Below are 14083 nucleotides of genomic sequence, written 5' to 3' on the forward strand. Positions count from 1 at the left end.
ACTCTGGAGAAGCACTGCGGTGTCGTTGGTCTCAAAATGGTGAGCCGAGGTGGACTGGTGCTCTCAACAAGAAAAGCCAATCTATGCGGCACGTGGCTGCCCTCGGAAATATGAGAAAATCTGGGAAATGGCAGGCCCAACGTGGGTTGCATTTTTGAGTAGTGTTACTGTTAGAAATGGGGTCTTTGGTTGGCAGTCAGGTTACCCACTGTCCAAGCAAGGACCCTCACCCTAGTCAGGGTAAAGGAGAATCACCCTCAGTAAACCTCCGCTCACTCCCTTGGTAGCTTGGCATGAGCAGGCGGGCTTAACTTCAAAAGGAAGCAATGTGTAAACTATTTGTGCCAACACACACAGTAACTCAGTGAAAACACTACAAAATGACAACCCAGGTTAAGACAATATTGAGCTAAACAGAACAAGAAAAAAAAGGACAAAAATCCAAGTCAAGTTATGAATTTTCAAAAGAATAGGAGTCTTAATCCTTAGAAAACAGTGAGAATGCTGCTATTTCACAAAAGTACTTGGGTAGCGTAAAAAAAAAAAAAAAAGCTGCACGGGCGAGTGTGTGTCGAAAAAGGCATCGATCTCTCACTCCCAAGCGAAACCATGTGTCGTTCCTCCACCGGTTAGGTTGGGGTGCATTGTCTCCCGAAAGAGAGCGATGCGTAGATCCAGCCAGGCACCTCAGGTCCAGGCAGGCTTTGCGCTGATTTTCTGCCCCAGCAATGATGCGTTGAAAATCCAGTTGCACTGTATCACAGAACTGCGCTGCGTGGTGTTTGCGTCGTTATCAGCCTCGGTTAGCAGGTGTTGCGTGTCGTTTCTCCAGCTGTGTTGTGTCGACCTTACAGCAGTGATGCAGGTGGAGTGTTAATTTCCGCCGCAAAGCCGGGGGGGTGTGTCGTTTATCAGCCGTGTCACAGAAGGTGCGTCGAACATTTTCCCGCATGGCGGTCTGTGCGTGGATTTTCAGTTCTTATCTGCCAACTTCACCTTTCAAGGGCCCAGGAACTGGATAGGGCACCACTTGGCAGGGCAGGAGTCTCAGCGGAGAGTCTAGGTGGTGGCAGGGAAAGTCTTTGATGGCCCTGAGACTTCAACAGGAGGCATGTTCAGTTCAAGCCCTTGGAGATTCTTCTCAAGCAGGAATGCACAACAGAGTCCAGTCTTTGTCCCCTTTCACAGGCAGAAGCAGCAACTGCAGGGTAGCCCAACAAAGCACATTCACAGGCAGGGGCAGCACCTTCCTCAGCTCTTCTCCTTGGCAGAGGTTCCTCTTGATTCCAGAAGTGATATAATTTTCTGGGCTTTGGGGTCCTCTTCTTATACCCCTTTCTGCCTTCAAAGATAAGTCTCTGTTGTTTTCAAGATCATGCCTTGGCCAGGCCAGGTCCGAGACACTTACCAGGGGGTTGGAGACTGCTTTGTGGGAGGGCAGGCACAGCCCTTTAAGGTGTAAGTGACCACTCTTCCCCTCCCTTCCAGCACAAATGGCTCATCAGGATATGCAAGCTACACCCCAGCTCCCTTTGTGTCACTGTCTAAAGAGAGATGCAAACAGCCCAACTGTCAAACTGACCCAGACAGGTAATCCACAAACAAGCAGAGTCAAAGAATGGTTTAAGCAGGAAAATGCCTACTTTCTAAAAGTGGCATTTTCAAACACACAATCTAAAAACAAACTTTACTAAAACATGTATTTTTAAGTTGCGAGTTCATAGACCCCAAACTCCATATTTCTATCTGCTCCCAAAGGGGAATCTGCACTTTAATAATATTTAAAGGTAACCCCCATGTTAACCTATGAGAGAGAGATAGGCCTTACAGCAGTGAAAACTGAATTTGGCAGGATCACTGTTAGGACATGTAGAACACATAAGTACATGTCCCACCTTTTACATACACTGCACCCTGCCCATGGGGCTATCTAGGGCCTACCTTAGGGGTGCCTTACATGTATAAAAGGGGACGGTTTAGGCCTCTCAAGTGGGTACACTTCCCAAGTCGAATTGCAAGTTCAAAACTGCACACACAGACACTGCAGTGTCAGGTTTGAGACAAGTTTACAGGGATACTAATGTGGGTGGCACAACTGGTGCTGCAGGGCCACTAGTAGTATTTGATTTACTGGTCCCAGGCACCTCTAGTGCACTGTACTAGAGACTTACTAGTAAATCAAATATGCCAATCATGGAAAGCCAATTACACATACATTTTACATAGGAGCACTTGTACTTTTGCACTGGATAGCAGTGGTAAAGTGCCCAGAGTAACAAAAACAGAGTCCAGCACACATCAACAACCAGGGAAACAAAGGCAAAAAGGGGAGACCATGCTAAGGATGCCAAGTCTAACAGTTACTATGTTCTGGTCGGGGAAGAGGAGAGTGTTATGAATTGCAAGAAAAGTACTGATCTGCCTCAATCAATGGTGCTATAATGTACTCACTGTCACTTTTTTTTTTAGTTTTAAACAAAATTAAATTGGTTATATAAAAACACACACAGCAACAAATGTACCTAGAAAGACATATGCAGCTGATTTGGTTATTCTTGGGCTTCTTCCTCTATTACAGCCAGAAGGGTGAAATTGTGCAGCTGGTACGATAAAGCCCTCAACCATTGCACAATGGCCTGTAGCACAGATGAGGTTGCTCCTCAAAAGATAAAACATGTTTCTCCCTATGTGGGGGCATCCTGGCGGCAGGTGAAGGCTCATCAAAGGTAGTAAGGATAAGCTTCAGATGACCCAGAACAGGACCTTTAACGTAAGCCTCAGACAGTCCACCTTACTTCCTAGCTTTTGCTCTGAGGCGACTTAAATGCACAAAACGAAAAAGAAACACTTCATAGAGAGGAAAGCAGCTGTTACACGGACAGTGACCTAGCCAATCTTATTTACTGACTACCTCGTCTGTAGCGGTCTATACCACCAATTAAAGGCCAACTACAGTGTTAAAGGCCAGAGCCGATGGCAGGACTTTAATGCCGGTACAGCTACTGAGGGCTATAAGGCTATTAGGACATTCTACCACAAGAAGGCAGAATATTCTATTAAATAAAACAAAGGCCTCGCACAGGACGAAACCATTGGAATGCTGGAGCTCCTGGCTTTTACCGGCCATTAGAGGTCCAAAGCACTCCATTGTTTTCCATGGAGCTCCCAACATTCCAATGTTCTAATAAAACTTTATGCTTCTGACCTCCTTTCGTAAGCACAATACTTGCAGAAACCATGCTCAGTAGCCAGTGACTGCCCTAAGGATGATATTAAAGAGAATGTGACACTGCCAAAGATAACACTTCAGAATTCAATACACATTGAAGTAGTGAAGAGCTTTCTCAGCTTCAGAAGAAAGGCTCAGAACATAAAGAATATGAAAAAAACTAAAATCCTGGTCTACGTGAACACCAAAAATAACAGTAAAATAACCGTTTCACCAGACATATACAAAAAATGACAGTGCATATTGCTCCCCAACCATAATCTATTATATTGGAGATAAGAAAATCCAGAAAGGCCTGGAAGAGATGAAAATCAATGACGTGGTTGAAGAAAATGCTTAAACCTTTCCCTAGCGCAAACACAAGTATTAGAGGATGAAGTGTACAAGTAGCTTCCTGATGCAGCCACAATAAAAATACCCATGAGAAGCATAAAGGTATCCCACAGAGGTTGCCTGGGTGTGGGCTAGAAACGAAGGCGCACATGCATCAGATTGAGCCCCTAATGAAGTGATGTTTACAGGAGAAATTGGAAAAAGAGGTGACACGTTTTTGGCAGACCAGATGATGCTGGGAGAACAACCCCAAGGGGGGCTATGGTAATATAAGAACAACAGTCTTCAAAGACAGATGATCTATTGTGTGATACAATAAAACACACACAGGATCTGGCTCTCCCGATCATCAAAAGCATGACATAATTTCACAGCAGTCTGAAAATATCCTATTATATTCCTATGGGATAAAGTTTAGATGTGGTCTTCCAGCGAGCAAACTTGCATAGGTACCACATAGGAGTCCATTTACCTGCTTTCCAGGGGAAAAGGAATGATGAACCAGAGTTTTCTTGATTTCTTTGTAGGTTTTGATTCCTGTTATATGAAATGCTAGAAGGCACCCCGGCGGTTACTGCCAGAAAAACATTAGTTGAGCTGAACCATATGCTTCCCTTTTCTGTTTGGCAGACGGTCATTCAGGCCTTGGTTTTATAAAGATTAGACTACAACAATATTCGTTATGTTGGTGATGGCAAGACCTCAATCAAACACCTACATGCAATCCTGAATTAAGATGCTAGATTATTTCATCTCCCCAATCAAGTCTCCACCTCCAGCCTTTTTCACAAACTTCACTGGCTCCAGTCGAAAAATGCATACAGATCAAAGCGGATGTATGTCGGAACGACGCCTGCCGGAACAACGAATGCCTGAACAACGAGGTCGGAACAACGACATCCTTGTTAACACTAATGCCTTTACCACGAATGCCTTAACAACGATTTTTCGTTATAAAGGCATTCCTGGTAAAGGCATTAGTGATAGGCATCCATTGTTCCTGCATGCGTTCTCCCCTGGCCCCCCACCCCTAAAAATTACCGCAACCCCCATAAAATCACACCAACCCCCCACCCTTGCCCTAAAACTACCCCCGCCCCACCTCTAAAACTGACCCCCACCCTACCCCCAAAACCTAAAACAACCCCCACCCCATCCCTGAAACCTAAAGTACCCCCATCCCTAAAACTACTCTGAGCCCCCCACCCTGCCCCTAAACTTAAACCCCCCCAACCCCCTACCCCGCCCCTAAAATTACCCGACCCCCCCACCCACCCCTAAAACCTAAAACCCCAACCCCCAATACTGACCCCCACACTACCCCCAAAACATAAAACAACCCCAACCCCCACCCCATCCCTGAAACCTAAAGTACCCCAACCCCCACCCCTAAAACTACTCCGAGCCCCCCACCCTGCCCCTAAACCTAAACTCCCCCAACTCCTAAAATTACCCGACCCCCTACCCACCCCTAAAACCTAAAACCCCAACCCCCCACCCCCGCCCCTAAAACTGAATACCCCGACCCCCACCCATGCCCCTAAAACTACTCCGAGCCCTCACCCTGACCCTAAACCTAAATCCCCCCAACCCCGCCCCTAAAATTACCCGACCCCCCAACCCACCCCTAATACCTGAACCCTCCACCCCATCCCCTAAAACTGAAAATACCCTGACCCCCCCACCCCGCCCCTAAAACTAAAACCCACCCCCCGCCCCTAAAAAAGAAAATACCCCGACCCCCCCACCCCGGCCCTAAACCTAAAACCCCGACCCCCCACTCCCGCCCCACCCCTAAAACAGAGAATACCCGACCCCCGGCCCTAAACCTGCTGCACCCCTACAATCAATCCATGACCATTTTACCTGCAAGTCATACAGTAAACAAGAGCATGGGGTGCTCAGTAACACACAGTGTGTAATATTTTATTATTACCATAGTAATAAAAAATTGCATATTACTCTTGGCTGATATGCACATATAGTTTGTGCCTTCCTGTTTTCAAGTGCAAAAGTTAAAAGCAAAAGCATTTAAACAGAGAAAATGGGGTTAAATCACTTCAATTATAATAAATATCAATAAATAAGCATTGCCAATAAGGACCCATTGGCTTTCTTTTGTAAAGTGACAGTAAACATTGGTGGTTATGTTCTTTTCTCAAGTTAGCTAAGCTGCACTATAGTACTCAAATGTAACTTGATAACCATTTAATGTACTACCTAAACATTAACTCTGATTTAACCTTAGAAAAGAAAGTAAGACAAATGTTTCATTAAGAGTGTCACTAAAGGGGTCTATAATCTGAAGGGAAAGCTTCATATGAAAAGAGTGTAGCCTGCATCTTTTTCTAATTGAAAACGTACGCCACATTATGAAATACAACAAAGATGTAAATTTTCCGAAAGTGTTGGTCAGACGATTTCTCAGTCAGTTATCACACAGATGCTTCCATGGATGCAAAGCACAATGGACGCATTTAATGAACATTTTTTCTATTTGAATTACAATTGGGGTGTGCAACAAATGTCAAAGGGCAAATTGCTATTCCTAACTCACACAATAAGGAATGGTGAGGTTTTGCCCCCACAAGTGGAATTTGAGCACAGAAATTCTGCCAATATGGCAAAGGTTGCATGTGGACAAGTCTAGCTGCAGGGGAGGGTCAGCAAACAAACCCTGATGAATACCCACAATCGTGCACATTAGGGTGTATTCACCAAGCATTTGCAGCTAATGTCATACTTCAAAGGTAGAAAAAAAGACTCTTGTTTTGGACAGTAAATTAAATTTCAAGTTGGAATAAGGAGGGAACAGCCTAAAAATGTATGATGTGGATTCAGGGTGCTCTGTTTTATGCAGGTGTTCGTCCCATATGTAGTGTTATGTGCATGTTGACCACTGATGTCATGTCACACCACTTTGCACCTGGCTTAGCTGCCTATTGTCACTTTAGTGGTCACTGGTTATAGACTCTATTTTGTATTTAGCCTAGACTCCATTTTGTGTTCAGCTTAGCTTCACCGTCACATTAAAGTATTTTGCCGTGCAAACATGTTATGTAACGTGTTTTTCATTTTTGCGTGTTTTCCTTCCCACCGAAGACCTAGGACTGAGACATAATATGTAGGAGGTAAGCAGTCAGTATGATAAGACAGAACCAAGCTGGTGTTTAGCATAGGCAAGGTAACGGCATGACTTTGGGAGGGGTGCCTTGGGAAGGTGGCCAGCTCCCGACACATTCCTTTCAAAGTTTACCTAAACTAGCCAGTGTTTTTTTATATTTCCGTCTGAGAGGAGGGGTTCTTCTAGAAGGCCCTTTCCATGGTTGTTTAAGATATAAAAAGGTGGCCCTGCTCGGTGGCGATGATTTCCGAGACCTCTGTAAGCATTGGACGTCTTTCTCGCAGTTGAATGGGGACATCTTCTTACTGGCATGAGAAAGATGAAGCATCTGACAGGCCCTACGGTGTGGAATTTTTATTAATTATTTGCTTATGAATATATATATATATATATATATATATATATATCTCAATATAAGTGTTTGTATCCTTACATGTATTTATTTGCTTTTTAGATATTGAAGATTCTTTATACATGGTATTACGTTGTTGCTGCACATTTTGAAAGTACACTTTTTACTTATCAAACCTTCCTTCACGAACCTTGCAAAAAGCCCTAATAAATGTCTTCTTCAGATTAAGAAGTGCATTACAGAGAATCTTTTTGTCTCTTTTCAGTGTGTATATCTTGGTTCAGTCAAAAGTAAAGCAAAACACCATATACTCTAGTGACCAAATTCTATGCACCAAACCAACTGTTATCCCTTGGACCCCACTGAATACTTCAAGGACATGCCTGACTTTCAGGGGAGTCAGTGTTATGTCTCTAGCACCACTGCTAGCTTGAAACATACAGGATTACTGCATTAAAACAATTTCAAATAACTGTTTCCTGAACTTTTTTGCACAATCCAATCTACTTTTTCTCAGCATAAATTCATTTTGTTGGAAACCATTACATATATCATTCAATCTGCACAAAAGCTAACTTCATATCAGCGGAAATTGTAGTTTTTAAGAAGATTAACATAAAGGGGTTTATTTAAATCAAGTATTTGGGAATTTTATGTTTTAATTCACAAAAAGTTCTGAAAGAGTCAGAAATCTACTCTCTTTGATTTATTTAGATGTTTCCAAAAAATTCTGCCTTATACAGAAACAAGAAAGGACTCCAGGAATACTCCTGGATACCTAGGCAAGTGGCCATGTGTAGTCAAATGCCTTACTCTTTCTGCATACAGAAAGATAGTATGGGTACATTTCTGCAAACAACTAACAACAAAAATGTATTCACAATGTATTTTCCTGTGAGCAATGACCTATCCCTAATCATTCATGTAACATAGGTCTGCTCCATACCTATTCCCATGCTGAAAACTGGATCCTACCTGCACATTTTTGATGAAAACCCACAAGGTTTTACAGGTTGACACACATAGGAACACCCACCAACTTTTCCTCCCAATTAGATTTGTTCACACGGAAATTCCTGCAGATGTTAGGCCAGACATTCTGAGCGAGCAAATCCCATTTGCAAGTCCAAAATCTAACCATTCTCGAGTCTGTGATTCAGGAATGGTATTTTTCAACTGCAAATAATGCTCTTGTGCCTATACATCGTTCTTACGTACACAAAAATGCTTTTAGGTGGATTCCATTACATTTAAAATGATTGCACAAAATGCATTTGAAGTACACAGCAGAAAGCACAACAGTTAAACTGCAGAAATCATTTAAAATAATTTGTAAATTCATATGACAAATAATCTTAAAGTGTTGTAGAATTAGAAGTTGAGGCAAGCATGTTCTAAATGCTTGATATCCTTTGATTTTTTTTATTCTCATCCTCATCTGCACAAACCAAACATTTATAATCACAAGTACACTTCAGGTTCATAAAAGTGCGCTGTTTGGTATTTAAGGCACATATAGTAGCGAGTGAAAACCCATTTTTCACCTTTTATCAGGATGCCTGCTTGCCGATGTTGGGTGTATAGATGTAGCTCTCCCTAACCCAACTGGTATGGCTTTCCATTTCAGGAGCATTTGTGAGCTGAAAGTCCCTAGCAACTAGCCGCAGCTTATACAATGAATCAGAGGCAGCCATTTATTGATCAGAGTTTTGCTTCTATAAATAAGGCATTTTGAGTAAAGAAATAAGTTTGATAAACGTAAGAATAATGAGGTGCAACGGTTGTGTAAGAACAAGCTGCAACTAAGGATGGATGCAAAATCGGGCTGCTTCCAAATATATCAGATTATAATTTCATATTTGAGTCATTTTAAGGGCTTCACAAAACATGTAGACACTACCTTGTGAGTTTAACATGAAACCACCTGTAACCTCCAAGCTAAAAATACTAATGTTGGTTCAAGACAATTATTAGATAGTGTTTCAAAATGGATCTATCTCAAGCAAGGACTATGAGCAGTAGAGACATGTGTCAATGATTCATTTTACAGTTCACGAGCAACAGTGATATGCTGCTGTTTAAAACTACATCTACACACCTTTTGTGTCTCCCATGTTATATTAACTTTGACATCAGTTGTGAATTTTAACTGCTTTCTGCACGTAAGTAAAAGGATTTATTTTCACAGCTTTGTTGGCATGGTCAAGCCCTAGCCAAGTTCTCAGGTGTGGAGCAAAACCGGGCTGAGGCTCAAAATCTTTCAAGTTCACTTCATACTCCTGTTCATTTATATACTCTCGCTGGCCCATACGCACAATTGCAAACTTAAACTTCTCAAACTCTTTCTCCGGTACATCTAACATTGCTTGAATCCGTTTCACCACTTCTCGAAAATGCTCACCCTGTTGTATCCTTATGAAAAACGGATTTCCAAATGTTACAAATACTTCTTTGTCGAAATGGGTCACTGTAATTAGCATCTCATCTTCACCGATGTCAACCTGGTCACCTGGAATTTCTTCTATTCTAAGTGAGTGACTTATTGCAGGCAATAAATGTTCTAAAAGCTCACATTCCTGGTGGACACCAATTATTTTGCTGTTTACAATTCCTACAAGCCTTAATTTTCCAGAACCCCTTTCATTTAGCCTAACTGTATTTTTACATTCTTCCAAAACGTCACAAACACTGCCATGTTTGTCTGGGTAGAGTGTTATTTCCTCTTCTCTAAATGTACTGTCAAGCCATATACATTTAAAACTTATCCTATTTTCAAGGTCAGTAATTTTCATTCTGAGCTGCTGGTAGCACAGTTTCTTACATTGTCTCGGTTTTAAAAAATGGAAGAGATCCCCCAATGTACCAGCATAATCATGTCTTAGTGGACTACCAGGCCCATCCCCGTGAGATTTGAAAAACTGGAGAAGCATTGGATCAGTGTTTAGCCTCTGTGCAATTGTTTTTGCAACCTGAGAGTAATTCATTTGGTCAGATAATGCAACCGAAAATCCAGGATCATTAGGAATAGTTTTATCACAGAAGATTACGTCTACGCGGTGGTAAAGGTCTCTGAAGTAATGCTTTGCTAATGGGAGATCGCTGTTATTTTCTAGGTCACCTTTCTGAAAAACTACAATGTCACCATCCATGAGTTCATCAAATGCTTTATCAAGCGGCACATCATAGTCTTTTATTAATTCAGTTTCACCAGGTTTTATCTCCTCAAAAAGGATAAGATGTGTCCCATTCAAAAAGCCAGCTCTTTCACACATAACTGGCAGTAAGTTACTTATTTTACTAGATATTGGCAAGCAGACGTATCCACAGTAATTTAACGTGTGAGCTTTTGGGTCATACATTTTCAGAAACAACATCACATCATGGTCGTTATCAAACTTAGGCAATGTTGCTCCACTGACTGCCATTTCTGGATTTAAACACTCCAAAAACGCAGTCCAAAGATTTTCACCATTGCTGAGCTCAATCATTTGTCTGCTGCACTCAGCTTCATAATCTAACATAGCTGGCCTTCTAGTACCATTTCTTTTATCTTGCATAGGCCAGAGTCGTAGTTGATCACGTGGGTACCCAATGGTATCTGAGAGAACCTGAACAAAGTCTTCTAGTGTGGAGTTTTTTAAGACTTTAAAGACTGTGTACTTTACTGTTTCTTCATCATACAGATCATTTCCTTGGTGAGAACAAAACTGTTCCTCTGTCACAATCTGCACTTCCATGTAGAGGTGGGCTTCTTGACGGACTTTCTTTTTGTGTGCATCTATCCTTTTGGCTTCTTGTAGTCTCTCTACAAGCTGCAGAGGAATATCAGCATCTGTGACTTCACGCAACACTTCTTTCAGCTTAGATTCTCTGATATAAACCAACATGTAAGCATTAGTAAAAGGACGCAAGGACACCCCATCATCATAACTTCCATAGTTATGTTCTATGGCCTCTTCCTTTGTACACCTGGACACTACATCATCATCAAACTTGCACCATTTACTGTCCCCTTTGGGATTCAGGTAAACAACATAGTGTCCATGATGATTATCACCAATGTGAACAAGCACTGCATGGAGGATGTAATTGGCAGGATCATCAACATCCACTTTATACAAAAACTGATCAAGGTTTAGTTGCTCTGGAAATTCAAAGCGATCGTTTATTTTGATGTCTCGATCAGTTTGTGAGTCATACGTAAATCTCATTAGCTGCAAATGCAAGACAGGGGGCAAAGTAAGAAACTTCACACCTTTCTCAGCCTCTTGCAAGCCATGCTCACCAGCATCATACTTGTTGTCCCCATCCAGCTGTTCCACAGCCACATAGTCCGCAAAGGACTCCAAAATGTCCTTCTTTCCCTTGATGCTGACTTGGACATCATAGTAATCCTCAATACGCTCAGAACGGCATGCCACATGCTTGCACTGTATGTATGAGGTCATCTTCCCCCGGAAGAGCTTGGGTATAGTCCCTTCTACACATGTGCCCTTCATTTTATTCTCCATGTTGTCCAGCAGCACCCTACAAAGTTCCTGGACGTCGTGCTGCATGAAACTGTCTAGTGTCTCCCACCCAAAGGACTTGGTGAGCTTTCTGGTAGCCACTGGTTTGTCACTGTGCTGGAGATCATAGAACACTTCCTGTAGAGCCAATGAGATACTCTTGGCAGGGTCGTCATCCTCAGTGGGCATCATGTAAACAGCCTGGCGCAGCTCGTTAGTAAAGAAAAGGGTTTGCAGCAGACTATTCATATAACAGGTAGCCCCTTGGTTCTTCAGTCCCACATAACCAGTATGCTTCTTCGAGTCCCAGGCAACTCCATGTGGGACTTCAGCCTGCATCCACACCTGGAAAGTTACCTTGTCATCTTGGATGAATCCGTTGGCGGGATGGGTCAGCTGGTGACGTGACATGAAGCCATGGAAACCCCAATCATTTTGGAGATGGTGGAAGCGATGACTGATATAGCGGGAATAGGACTGGGACTCGTGGGTGTGGTGTCGTACCCTCAATACTGCCTGTGCCTGGCAGGACCAGTCCTGAGAGTCTGATTCGCCATTACACTGCAAGAAGAAACCGACTGTGATGGGGTTAGGCCCCTCAGGGACAACACGGGGCATTACCAAGATTCTCCAGGGCAAAGTGCGGACATAGAAAGGCTGGCTACGCACAGATAACCTCTGCTGGCTGAAGTGCTCGACTGTAAAGGTGAAGCTGGCCTCAGCACGCCAATGGCCGTCATCCTCCTCCTTGTTGGCGACAGGAGAGCGACCTCCACTTCCGTTATTTTCCGCCACCTCCGCTTCTACCTCCATAGCATCAAGCTCGCCTGACGCCTGCCGGCTCATGCCACCAGCAATCAGAAACAGTAACTGCTGCACTCTCTCGGACACAATGCCAACAGCTGTTTCCGGTCCTGCCCCCACGCTTCCTCGCGCACCCTGCGCGAGTCAGCACAGCTGAATTGAACGGCCTGATACGACAGCGCGGAACAGTGTTTTTTAAAAACGCCGGCAGCTGCGCGCGCACTTCGTCACAGCCCTAATCACACGCTGCACAGGTGCATAGTTTGAGCCATTTTATTTTCGTAACTGAAAGCCTTGGTTATTATACCATGAGTTTCGCCTGCACCCGACACTCCTGCTCTTGCCCAGGGCCGTGGCAAATTCCCTGCAGCCCCGAGGTGTGGTGGTGGGGGTGAGGAGAGGGCCCGAGCTCCAGGTGATCCACTCTGCACAGCACCAAGCCTGTGTGAATCCGGAGGCCCTCTCCCCTCCATGTTCGAGGGAGGTTCTTACTGTTTCGTGACGCCACAACTCTTGCCATTTCTTATTGAAGCAGAGCACATAGAAAACACTTGTGTTTTGAGTGAGTGTACCACGGGACCCTGAAGCAAAGTAGTAATGAGAAACTTACGCGTGTGTGTGAACTGATACTGTAGTTTCTTTGAGAAACTTTTACAAACCCTTTTAAAGTATTTTATTCTGTAAATGTGGTGACGCTACTTGTTTTATGATTGGTGTTCTGCGTTCTGTATCAGGGAAAGTATTTTCCCCATTGACTTGTATTGAAGCAGAGGAAATTTTTGGCAGAAGGCGGCCAAAATAACGCCTTTTTTGGCTTCAGCAACCAGGAGAGGTCCGCTTGAATCGGGTGTAGAGGCATCTACTTATAAAATAGGTGGCAGATAAAGAGGAACAATGTGGAGATCCGCCATGGTTCACCAAAACCCCAGTAAAGTGATTCTCTTGGTACAGCCTGCATTATGTATGTGCAAGACAAATACCTCCTCGGGGTTTCCTCAATCATGATTTTCTTTTTAATTTTGACAGTATTTTAAGGTGCAAACATCACCCTGGGTTATCAGAAACTGTATCTGTATCTGGTACTTGCTTTATTAATGTAAAGGTCTACAAATGGCGATTAATACAGGCATTCGTTTCATATTTACCAAAGACTGGAGTGTATCAGGTCTCTGCCCAAGGGTATAGGTTTAGTTTTCCAAGGGTCTACTAAATTGAGGAATTACACAGTCTGCCGGTGACAAATATTTACAATGTGTTATTACATAGTTACAAAAATACAGGCTACAAAGGAAACTTGTTTCAATGCGGGGGATGTCTCATTTGATGACTTGATCATAACTAGGTGAAGGTCATAATCATAATCATACTGCGTATTTTTCTCCCCGATTGTGCCTTCCGCTCCTTGCTATATGACCAGCAATTCATGCCTTAACATAGACAATGAGGCACATTCCTTTGTGGCCGTCCGTATTGGCCAGCATGCATCAGCAGCCTCTTTGCAGTCGCTCTTAGCAAGACTGCTCATTGCTGCTCCCAATACCTTCTGTTGCCTGTGTGAATGCACATAGATCATCTCTCCAGTACTTGCAACAGCATTCTGAATGAATCAGAGCCCTCTGCATGGCCCGCCCACGGCACCTGGCACACAGAACTCAGTATCTGTGTCACTAAGGTGGTTTTGCCGTGTGTCCCTGCTGAGGAGAGGTGCCACACAACCTCATGCCAGCTCTACT

At 43.4% G+C, this 14083-nt stretch overlaps 1 pseudogene; it reads right to left on the bottom strand.

Annotated features, from left to right (window-relative positions):
- Positions 1-5656: 5656 nt before the first annotated feature.
- On the bottom strand, positions 5657-12596 carry LOC138250144 (ubiquitin carboxyl-terminal hydrolase 7 pseudogene; annotated as a pseudogene).
- Positions 12597-14083: the final 1487 nt, after the last annotated feature.

The sequence above is a fragment of the Pleurodeles waltl genome, chromosome 8, assembly GCF_031143425.1.
Source record: "Pleurodeles waltl isolate 20211129_DDA chromosome 8, aPleWal1.hap1.20221129, whole genome shotgun sequence".
Lineage (NCBI taxonomy): Eukaryota > Metazoa > Chordata > Amphibia > Caudata > Salamandridae > Pleurodeles > Pleurodeles waltl.